At 37.0% G+C, this 11,658-nt stretch overlaps 1 protein-coding gene across 1 annotated transcript in view; it reads right to left on the bottom strand.

Moving 5' to 3' along the window:
* Window positions 1–10,397, bottom strand: part of CNTN5 (contactin 5) — a 1,534,958-nt gene extending 1,524,561 nt beyond the window's left edge. Inside the window, exon 1 of the mRNA XM_043897056.1 lies at window positions 10,054–10,397. The gene's annotated coding sequence lies outside the window, so the exon portion shown is untranslated. The remainder of the gene's footprint in view (window positions 1–10,053) is intronic.
* Window positions 10,398–11,658: the final 1,261 nt, after the last annotated feature.

The following is an 11,658-nucleotide window of genomic DNA, read 5'->3' on the forward strand; positions in this document are numbered from 1 at the left end:
AAAAGAAAAATAAGAAAAGTTAGTAGTAGTTAATATCATCCTTCAACAGGAAAAGAACTGAAAGCTCAAAAAGTTTATTGTTTTGTTCAGGGAAACCAATACAGGCTGTTGAGCCAGGACCAAGCATGGGTGTAACAAGTCCATATTCTTTCCATGGCCTCCCCAAATGCCAGGGACATGATCCTTTTTTTTTTTTTATCCCTTTTCTTATTATCTCTATTTGGTGGACTCTATCCTAAACTCAGCTGTCCACAGCTACAGTTCTGTTTGAATTTTCCTCTTCACATCAAAACTTCACATCACACACAGCCTCTGAATTACAGCTGATCAAAACCTGAAGAGAAAAAGTCCTTTACTTTCATTGATTTTTAACTTTTTTGCTTGAGAGAGTGAATATTAATAAACTGAGGAAGTGACCTGTCCAACTCACAATAAGCTGAAAAACTGGAGCTGAACTTCATCTTAACTACCATCTAATCTTAAAATGAACTGTTAACATCTTGCTTTTGAACAAAATTCCAATTCTGCAATTGTCTCCTGGAATCCTTTACATTTCCTCATTTGACATATATTAACATTTTGCGTTACAAAGAGTTACCTTTACATTAAGTAATCTTTCACCTTCCTTTTAAGCATCCACGTCATTTCTGCCTCTCTTCTCACCAAGGGAAAAAGACTTTGCCAATCCCTAACTGAAACTTCCTCCAAGTCCCAGTGTTTCTCCTTTTACCTGGGAGGTCAGTTAAATCCATCCCCACAATGACCATTTCTGTTCCTCCAAGGTACTTAGAAATGTGTGAGCAATAGCTCAATAATTATGTTTATTCATACATTTTCTTAAGTTTCTTATTGTGTTCTGACTGATTCTTTTCCATGTCTCCACTGTCAGGGATCAAAACTTTTACTTCCTTCAGATCTCCAAAAGTAGCGGTACTATAAACACTAATTTTTTTAAGCAATGTCTACTGAAGTAAAATATTCAAATGAAAAAGAAGATACACAGAATAATCTTTAAAGGATTTTGGTCTATACATCTCAGTATCACTGTCCATAGTTAAAACAGCATTGTGCCTCACACAAAGCATATTTTGGTAGACAGATAACTTACAGCTTATATGTTAGAAGGAACTGGAGTAAAATCAAAATTTCTTCCCAGGTTTATGCTTTTGATGTTTCTAACATGTCATTTTTTTGTCACTGAAAAGTCACTTTTTTCTTTTCTATTATCACAACTGCACGACATTTTACTATTCTAATGTTGCACATAAATAAAGGTTAAGTAACTTTTCTAAAATTACACAGCTAATAAATTGTAGGGCCAAGACTGAATCCTAAAATTCAAACACCAAATCCCCTAAAGCATACTGCCTCTTTATATTAGATATAGTACTATAATTATTAAATGGAGAAGGCAATGGCCACCCACTCCCGTACTCTTGCCTGGAAAATCCCAAGAATGGAGAAGCCTGGTAGGCTGCAGTCCATGAGGTAGTGAAGAGTCGGACACAACTAAGAGACTTCACTTTCACTTTTCACTTTCATACATTGCAGAAGGAAATAGCAACCCACTCCAGTGCTCTTGCCTGGAGAATCCCAGGGATGGCGGAGCTTGGTGGGCTGCCATCTATGGAGTCACACAGAGTCGGACACGACTGAAGCGACTTAGCAGCAGCAGCAGCATAATTATCAAAGTAACGTTTACCACCTGCTTCTGTTACTACTATTACTACTACTATCTAGTAGGGACTGTGTAAGCAAAGCTTCACAGCCTCACAGTTAATCCACCCCTGCAAAATGAGTATTGTCGACACCAATTCCATACTTAATAACTGAAAGAAATCAAGCTTATTTATAACAACATAATAAGAACTGCATTTTTTCACAGCATCTAAGCCACATTTACCACAAACCCATCTATATCATTAGAGACTAGATAGTTCTAAGATACTAAAGTTAGCACTATAATGAGATGCAGAAAAATACAACATTCATTTAAAGCAGTTAGGTGAATCTTGGAACCAAAGGTACTTCAGAACAACTTAGGCACTAGGAAGTAAATGCAGCAATTAGAGAACCAATGCTAGCTTGAAACAGTGTATGCCGGAAAGGCGCAGTAGGAGTAAACTAACAGCTGTCTCCAAAAGGAGAAATACTGAAAATCTGTACCTCAGCTGTATATAACTCTTACATGCACATCTCACACTGAACTGTATTCACCCTGTGTGCTTATTTCCTCCACCAGCCCATGAGCTACTTATTTCCCTTTACATTCTTACTTGACAACAACTGCCCACTAGGGACTATTTGAGTTAGGGAAATAATGTAAAAATTAATTTGAATGTGAAAAGAACTACTTTTAGTTAATTTTACTCACTGAAGTATAAACCACCAAGACCACATTAAGGACTGAAAAACAAACATACGTAGTCATATGTTTTCAAACACACTTATAATAGTGAATTTTCATAAAATCAATTCTGGATCATTTAACTTAAATCTCAATATTTCATATTACGGTTACTGTTCTCTGAAAATTTCACAGTTAAGTTGTAGGTGAGTAAATATCTAAACAAAGTAAAAGTTCAAAGAATATTAAGGATCATTTATACTTTGAAGTTTGAGAATATATTTTATATTTTCTACGAGAGTTATTTGCAATGTTTGGTTGTATGCATGCTGCTGCTGCTAAGTTACTTCAGTCGTGTCTGACTCTGTGTTACCCCATAGACGGCAGCCCACCAGGCTCCCCAGTCCCTGGGATTCTGCAGGCAAGAACACTGAAGTGGGTTGCCATTTCCTTCTCCGATGCACGAAAGTGAAAAGTGAAAGTGAAGTTGCTCAGTTGTATCCGACTCTTCAGGACCCCATGGACTGCAGCCTACCAGGCTCCTCCGTCCATGGGATTCTCCAGGCAAGAGTACTAGTGTGGGGTGCCATTGCCTTCTCCAGGTTGTATGTATAGAGTAGAACAAATCTCAGATCAGCCATCAATCATTTCAAGCAATCTTTTACCATCTTTGTACATGTATCTTATTGCCTTCAAATAGTATTTAAAGAAAAAGAGTTGTAAAATATGAAGTCACTCCACATGGACACACAAAAAATTTATTGTCTTAAGTAAACCAAGAAAAGTTTGAGAGAAAACATCTGTAAAACTATTATAACAGGAACCCAGCAATATATAACTGCCTTTCCACTCAGTTGCACTGTGCCAATTTTACAGTTTAGCATGTTCAGCTGTACAGAAGAAAAATTTTAGCATATTTTCTAAAATAATTTACATCATGTTTTTAAAATTAAGCACAGAGAAACTTTGGTTCAGAAACAACGATAACTAAATACTATTATTGGCTCAAAAATGCTCTATTTAATTCCTTTATTACTGTAACAGTAAAACTAGAATTTATATAAAAGTTGATATTTGAATTAAAAAATATTGCTTATTTCTAAAAAAACTTTTGTTTCACTTTCTGTTTTGCATTTTATTAAACGCTAAAATTGTTACTGTTCTAAGGGAGCCCATAATTTGAATTTTATCCAAACTTGTCAAGTCACAGGAATATTCTCTCCTCACATTTCTCACTGATTTTCTATTTAATTTAGTATATCTCTAAACATGAATTACTGAAGAAAACAATTGCCAATACAGGGGAAAAATATTAACAAAAGAAACGAAAAATACTTTCTAAATATACTGTAGAAAAAAACAACTACAATATTTTCCTCCTTTGGTTCCCAAGTTTCTTAACTGAAACTGTCAAAAATCTTCTCCCATTTGATTCAGCTGTTGAGTGCACACTAAGTTCACTGTGAAAAAGTTCACAGCTAGCAATTAAATTGTCTAGACGTTCAGCTTTTGGTTAAGAGAATATGGGCATAGCTATTTTCTCCGAGTTAATATAACTGGATTATTAATTTTCTAGTCTTAGAAATTGTAAAACATTAGTTTTACAGATGATCAACGGCAAAATAATATTACGTACATCCTAGTTTTGAGTAGCAATCAAAATAAGATTTTCACAGCAAAAAACAAAAGGTATAAACCATAAAAAGCTCTAATTTAGACATTAAAGAAACCTCCCATTTTTCCATCAAATGTAATGCTAAACATATAAATCTTAACTACTCTTTATGTTAAATAAAATACTAGCTCTGTAAGGCTCCTCCCAACACTTTCATTGTTGTTGTTCAATTGCTAAGTCATGTCCAACTCTTTGCGACCCCATGGACTGCAGCACACCAGGATTCCCTGTCCTTCACCATCTCCCAGAGTTTGCTCAAGTTCATGTCCATTAAGTCGGTGATACTATTAAATCATCTCATCCTCTGCCGGCCCCTTGTCCTTTTGCTTTCAATCTTTCCCCGTATCAGGATCTTTTCCAATGAGTCAGCTCTTAACATCAGATGGACAAAGAATCAACACTACATGGTATTATTTTGTCATCTTTTTCTAAATGTTCTCATTATTCATCATCAATAACTCATGAGATATGTGCTTATATTTAATGAGATGCTTATTTTAGCCTTAAGAACTCTCCATCAGTATCTCCACACACTGCCATTTGAATAATGGCACTGAAACAAGAAGAGTGCAAAATTACAAAGTATCAATTTTATTACAAAAGAGATAACTTATAAATTTCTTATCAGTATATATACTCAAAACTGGCAAAATTAATCATCACTAACAAATAGTTTTATTAATTTTTGAACATAAAAGACTAGATTAACCTAGTTTATATCTTTTAAAAAGAATATAAAGAGATAAGTTTCAAAATAAAAAAATAAGACAAAGCCAAACTCTAACTAAGATTAAATATGACATTTTTCTAAGGTTTCAGAAATATTAAGGAGGGGCACTTAACATTATTTAGATGCCCAGGAAACAATTTTACATTTAATGATTATAAATGCCAATTAAATAAAAATTTATTTCTAGCAAACTATAATTATTTTTTATATTTCCACTGTAATCTGTATTTTCCAAGCAATATTTATCTTAATCACCAGGAATTTCTTATTATTCTGAAAGTATAAGAGTAACTTATCAAATATTGTATTATTTAAAAGTCAGTTCTTACATAAAGCTGAAACCAGAAAACCTAGTAAGTTTAAAATTAAACTCTTTGTTACCTTCAGTTTAGTTTCAGAAAATTTTGTTCTTTAATACTTATAAATATGAAATTAAGTATCTGAGAAAATAAAGATGAAACCTCATACACTCAGAAGTAAATTTTTCACCAAATAAATGTACCATTTCTTTACTACTTACCAACTAAACACAAACTACTGCAACTAGTGAAATATCTGTGAAAACACATTAAAAATGTGTTTTTTACTCTAGACATTATAACTATAATTACTGTATTATGAAATCTCTCTCAATAAGAACCCCTAATTGTTTTAGCCTCATGATGAATATTTCTGACAATATTACGAGTATCAAGAGAAAGAGACTTTCAATCTACCTTTTATCACCTAAGTGATCAGCAAAATTTCTCTTTCTGAACTCCATATGCTATAGTTACTTTACTGGATCATAACAGAAAATGAGATGATCTCCTTCTTGAGCATTTAACAGCTATAAGGATGATAAAGAGCAAGCAGATTCTTATTCCCCATCATAAAATGTTTATTCATATAATTACACTTTTCCAGTCAACAGTCACAAACAAGAGTTTTCTATTACTCAGATGAGTGAAATACTTTCTATTTTTTTCCTTGCCTGATACATAGTTTCTTAAATTTTGGATAACATTCAAATTAGTCATTTTAACCACAGGCAGGTTCATATTTTAGTAAAGACACAAACTGTAAAGGTATGCCTGTGGGAAAGCTTATACACATACATTAATACAATATGTTGATATCTTGTTTTCTTTCAAGATTTTAACTTTTTTGGTCTATACAAGTGAGTATAAGAAATATTTGGAACTATGAGTGAAATAAGAGAAAATGTGCAAGTCCTATTAAGATCTTTTAAGAGAAATCCACTTGTTCAAAATAAAAAGTGGCATCCACAGGGAAGCAAGTTAATCAGTGACCACTGAGAAGACCAGAATAAAAATCCATTTTGCACCTGTGTTGTCAAATCCATCCAATAAAACATTTTTGGAACTATTTACAAATGGCAGTGACCACAAGAAACTCCAGCTCAAGAAACACATGGTAAAATAACATGACTATACTTTCTAAAGTTGCTCACACCATACTGTCTGATATTAGATTAAGAAATGGTGGATTCATTGATTTTTTTTTTCTATCTCCCAAAAAGGACAGAATTTTGATTATTTTTCAGAATTACCTTACGGCCTATAGAGTTCCATTTCCCTGTACTAAAGAAAAGAGCCTCCATTTTTTGACCAGCTCCAGTATTCTTGCCTGGGAAATTCCATGCACAGAGGAATATGGCACACTACAGCTAATGGGGTCCCAAAGTGTGGGACATGACTGAGTGACTAACATTTTCAGTTTCAGTAAGCCTTATGAGCTGATGATTCCACTGAAACATTTAAAGTTTCAGAAGTCTATAAGTCAAAAATACAATATGCAATACTCTGTAATATGAAATTAAAAACTGTTTAACTTAAGGGGTTGATAAGGATGAAAATGTTCAACATTTACCATATACACAGATTTATAATAAGTAAAAATCAAATGAAGTTAAATACATAGTCTTATATCAAGTTCATAGGATATTTATATCAAGTTCAGAGGATATAATTTTAATTTAATGACCACTTATTAATAAATAAAAGAACTTAATATCTTTCTAGTAAGCAAATAAATAATAAAGCCATTTAAAAATTCCTCATATGCACATCAGTGCAATACTACCAAATTTGTTATATTCATTTTTATGAAAATAATTAACTTAAAAAAACTGTAAAAATATCTAAGAGGAATATTAACTGATAGCATTCCATTTATCAGAACCTTTCTAACAGTATACTTTGAATATTAAAAAATATAAAACAGGAGCAATTACTTGAAAGGGTCTGAATAGAGATATGGGACATTGTTCATAATAGTTATTAACCCTAAATCTTAAGTGTTACAGACTTTTTGTATACTTCATTACTTTTTAAAATGCACCAGTCTCTGATGTAGAGTTATTGATCACAAATGCTCAGAAAACAGACCTCGCAAAGATCCCACCACTTTGAGCTTCCGACCAGCCTCTTTCCTGCTATAAAGTGCTAAAAAGTTCATGTAACATATAAGCACAACCTTGTAATACTAATTTAAAATATCTTGTCAGAAATAAACCTCTCCCACTTTATGTTTGTATCTTTAGTAATAAGAAATAGATGAATAAATCTGAGGTCTTGAAGTTGGAATTTTGAGATATCAAATAATATAAATATACAGGTCTATTTAAATTAAGACTAATGAATTTCCAACCTCTTAGTAAATAAATTGTTTTAACCATATTTAAAAAGAGAGGCAATTCAAGGACTACAGGTAAGCAAAATAGGTGTGGAAGGATGGAATCAGCATCTCACTATATTTTAAGTTATCTTGGTCTCATAAAATTCCTAAGTTAGTTTTTAATGGTTACAGAACAGTAAGCTCCTCTATAAAACTTGGTCTTAACCAAAGGAATTTAAATATAGTTAAATCAACTTTAACCTAGAAGAGTCATCCAGATAAGTTTTCATCCTTTTTTTTTTTTTTTTTTAAATTCCATAAAAGTATACCTTTTTGTTGTAGCTAAAAGACACACTCCCAGGACGCCTTGGCTAGCACCACATGCTCGCTCTTTCTCCATCTGGAGAGCCCTCTACCCTTTACTGACACCCTCTGGTCCTGATCACTAAGTCAGTTTTGATATTAAACCACACTCCAACCTCTTCCCTGGAGGTGGTGAAGATTTCCGAAACCGTTAAATAAAAAAGATATATAAAGCATTATATATTAACCAGACTTGGTCCATTTTTAATAGTGTCACTTAACTGGACACGTAAGATTAAACATTCACAAGAAACTATTTTTAATTATTTTTCAAATAAACATAGCCCGTATCTACATTCAAGGTGTGATTTTAGCTTATCTTCCTAACTAAATAAAGATTTCAGACCACCTACTATTTGAAGCATTACTCACTTAGGGAAACACTAAGGTATTTTAGAAATTCATTTAAAAATCACACAACTGTAGCTTCTCAGATGATCTATTTTCAAATGCATCCTCCTGTGCTTGTGCCTCACAATTTACAAGCAAAATCTGGCATTCAGTTAATCTATTGGGGTAATGTTCTTTTTTCTAAGCTTTGAGAACTCAAACTATCTATGCAGCTGTGTATGGAATCAAAGAGAACTTAAAATGAATTGCTTTTCCTCCTCATTTTTTAGTTTTCAGATGTTTTAAATAAGAACAATTTAAAAACGCCACCAATCCTTGCACAAAACATTGGTACTTATATTGTAACAAACATTTTATTGATTTTCTATTTTCAAATACACTTTAATACCAACTCACCACACTCCAGCTACTTTTCAAATTCTATTTTATTTTTTATATCTCATTTCCTTTTTGTAACTTTGAATTTTGGGCTTTGTTTTCGTCACTAATTTAGATGCTCTTAATAACATCTTTTACTTTTTATTCATTTGTTTCATGTGATGTATTGTTAGATAGTCATAGTGTTTTTTCCACTTGAATCAAAGGAACATATACCTGTCAATTATGAGATTCAATATACTACTCCACATAAAACTTATAATAATCTGAATATGAAGTAGGAAAATAAGCAAAGAAACATTTGTGAGTGGCTTAAAATTCATTACAGGCACTTTGAAAAAAATAATGACCTAATCATTACTAATTCTTTTATGTTTAGGGTCACAATATTAATCATGATGAACTCTTTAAGCTTGCTGTGATAGTTGTAAGTTATTTCTGCAGTCTTGATATAGTTCAACAGTAAACAAAAATACCTCTATTGATTTGAAAACTTGACCCACTATTTGTGTGTAGTTTTTAATGCTAGTATTCTAATGAACATCTATTTCTTTCATCCTATTTCCAGTTAAAATAGAGAATCAAAATAGAAGTATGCCATCTTTAAATGATTTTGTCTTTTAAATTAACAGAAAAAGCAGACGAACTGAACACAGGTTAAGGCAATTCACAAACAGTTAAAAGGTTTTCTTTTTCTTCCAAACCTGTGCTTTTAATTACCATATTGATTATAGTTTTCATGACAGAGATTATGAAATTTAAAAATAAAATAATTCTAAAACATTTAGTGAATGCTTGTATTTTCAAAATAAGGTTAATTAAAACAACTGAAAAATTTTGAGGTTGTCAGTGTTATTCTTAACTTACTGTATACTATGTTCATATATATGCAAATTAATGTTCTCTCCAATTTTTCAACAAAAAACTCAGTAAGGAGTTTTGAGTATATGTCTGAGCATATTTTTATATTCATTTAAAAAAATCTGTCACCTTCCTACACAACACTGAGAAAACACCTTAGCATAATTCAAGATACTTGTTTGTTCAGTCTCTCGAACTTTGTAGAACTCCACTTATAGAGCATCTCTACTGAATTTTAACAAGTTATCGCACTGCCAGATGTCCAGTGATCTAGGCTCTATTCTCACAAACACACTGCTCAGTCAGAAGACATACATTCAGTACCTGAGAAGGACAGCCTATTTTCTGAACATATAGTTTCTCTTGCAGACAATTTCCTACCCTCTCCTGACATCTGTCACCTTCCAGTTCAGTTGTAGGAACTGTTTACTCTCATTCTGAATGACATTACTAGGTACACAAATAGATTATGCTTAGCGTTGCCTCAACTTTTCTGACCTAAAATCCCAGCAGAGAAAAAGAGCACGTTTGATTTCAAAGAAGAAGGTTGGGGGGGAGGGTGTGGAGGGCGGGGGGAAGAGCAGCTTTATGTGACAGTTTTAAATTCTGGCAACAGGGCAAGAAAGGATGGCTTTGCAGAAGCGAGCGTGTCACAAACTGTCAGCGCCTGGGAAGCCAAGTGCACAATCGCAGACAGCAGTCACCGGCGAAGGAATGTCAGCCACTTACCAAGGAGACGCCAGGCTCCCCCGTCCTTCCTCCACGACTCTCAATTCCCGTCTGCCATCCTCCTGCCCGTGGACACAGCTCAGACAAGAGCCGAGGCTCAGGTCCACCCCAGCCTGTGACAGGAGACCAACTGCGGAGTTTCGAGTCCTTCACAGAGAATCCTCCAGCTCGCCCGGCCGCTCCCTGAGGAGGGGACGCAGGTAACGCATCCTTCCCGCGCGGCGCTCCCACGGCACTTCGGCGGCCGCCTCCTGGCCGACACGCTCCCCCGCTCGGTAGTTGGTTAAATCGGGGGGCCGGAGCGGCGCCTCCCCCGGCGGGCGCGTCCGGGGCCCGGGCGTCGCGGCCAATGCGTCCGCGCGGCTCGCGCGCCGCGCCTCTGACTGGCTGTGCGCCCCGCGCGGCCCGCGCCCGCCCCGCCCCCCGCGCCGCCGCCGCCGCCCGCGTCTCCCGCCGCCGGCTTCAGTCGGCGCGTCCCCGGGCGAGCAGGTCCCCTCGCCCCTGGAAGGGATGTGTCTGGGTCTCAGCGTCTCACTCGCCCGCCGCTATTTCCCCCGCGGCCCAACTCCGGACCCCGCCCCGCAACCTGCGTGAATTTCAGTCAGAGATTCCAGCGCGGCCGCGGCGGACCGCGCGGGGCCCCTCCGCTGAGTTCCTGCGCCGGCCGCCGGCCGCCTCACTCCTCCCCGGCTCCTCAGAGCCCCGGCGCCTTTCCCTCACGAGGCGGCACCGGCTGCTGCCTTCCCTGAGGCGGGCTCCTGAGTGGACTTTCCCACTTCGGAGAATCCCCTCAGGTCCTGCCTGAGAAGCGCTTCTCTTTGTTTCTACACTTGCGAGTTTTATCTCAGGGCTCTTAGACGCTCTTGTGCTGGTGTCTCCCTGATTCCCCGCCCGCCCCGGCTCACTTCGAAATGAACTGAGGACCGAGTGGGCTTAGTCTCAGACAGCAGCCCCCTTTCCTTTCTGAATTTTTCCTTTCCCGATGGATGTAATTGGAAACACAACACAGGTAGTAAATCCACAGTGTGGCAGCGTTAGTGCCATTGTTCAGCCAGTCCCCCTCCTACTTTTCCTGAGTCCTTCTCGAATTCTCTCCCTTCGTTGGATGTAACTGTTGGTTAAATTATGCTACATGTCTTTAGCAACCTATTTCCATAGATGGCGGGGTTAGCACCTGTCTGTAATGAGACGGCAGTCCCCACCCACTGTTCGCTGTTTCTCCCTGTCAGTCTCCGGAACTGGGAGCGAGTCTCAGGTCGCCCCCGCTGCCGGCCGGCGTCCGCCTCTCCTGCGATCTGAGTCCGGCCTCACCCTCACCGAGGCTATTTCTCCTGCTCACTTAATCCCCTGATGGGGTCTGACGGCTCTAATTGGCGAGGCGAGTTCAGTGTCGTGCTGCCTGTAGCTGGAAGCCTTCCTGCCACTAGCTCTGTGTTCTCTATTTTTCAGCTTTTCTGGTAATTAAAATTAGTCTTTTTCCTGTTTCTTGGCTTCTTCTCATTCATCCACACATGTGGTACAAACAGCCAGTCTCTGCTTTTTATGGCTACCCTCAGGATCTGGGCTGATTTCTTGTTCCATGGCGAAGAGAAATGTGTGTCTTCA

The sequence above is a fragment of the Cervus elaphus genome, chromosome 1, assembly GCF_910594005.1.
Source record: "Cervus elaphus chromosome 1, mCerEla1.1, whole genome shotgun sequence".
Taxonomy (NCBI): Eukaryota; Metazoa; Chordata; class Mammalia; order Artiodactyla; family Cervidae; genus Cervus; species Cervus elaphus.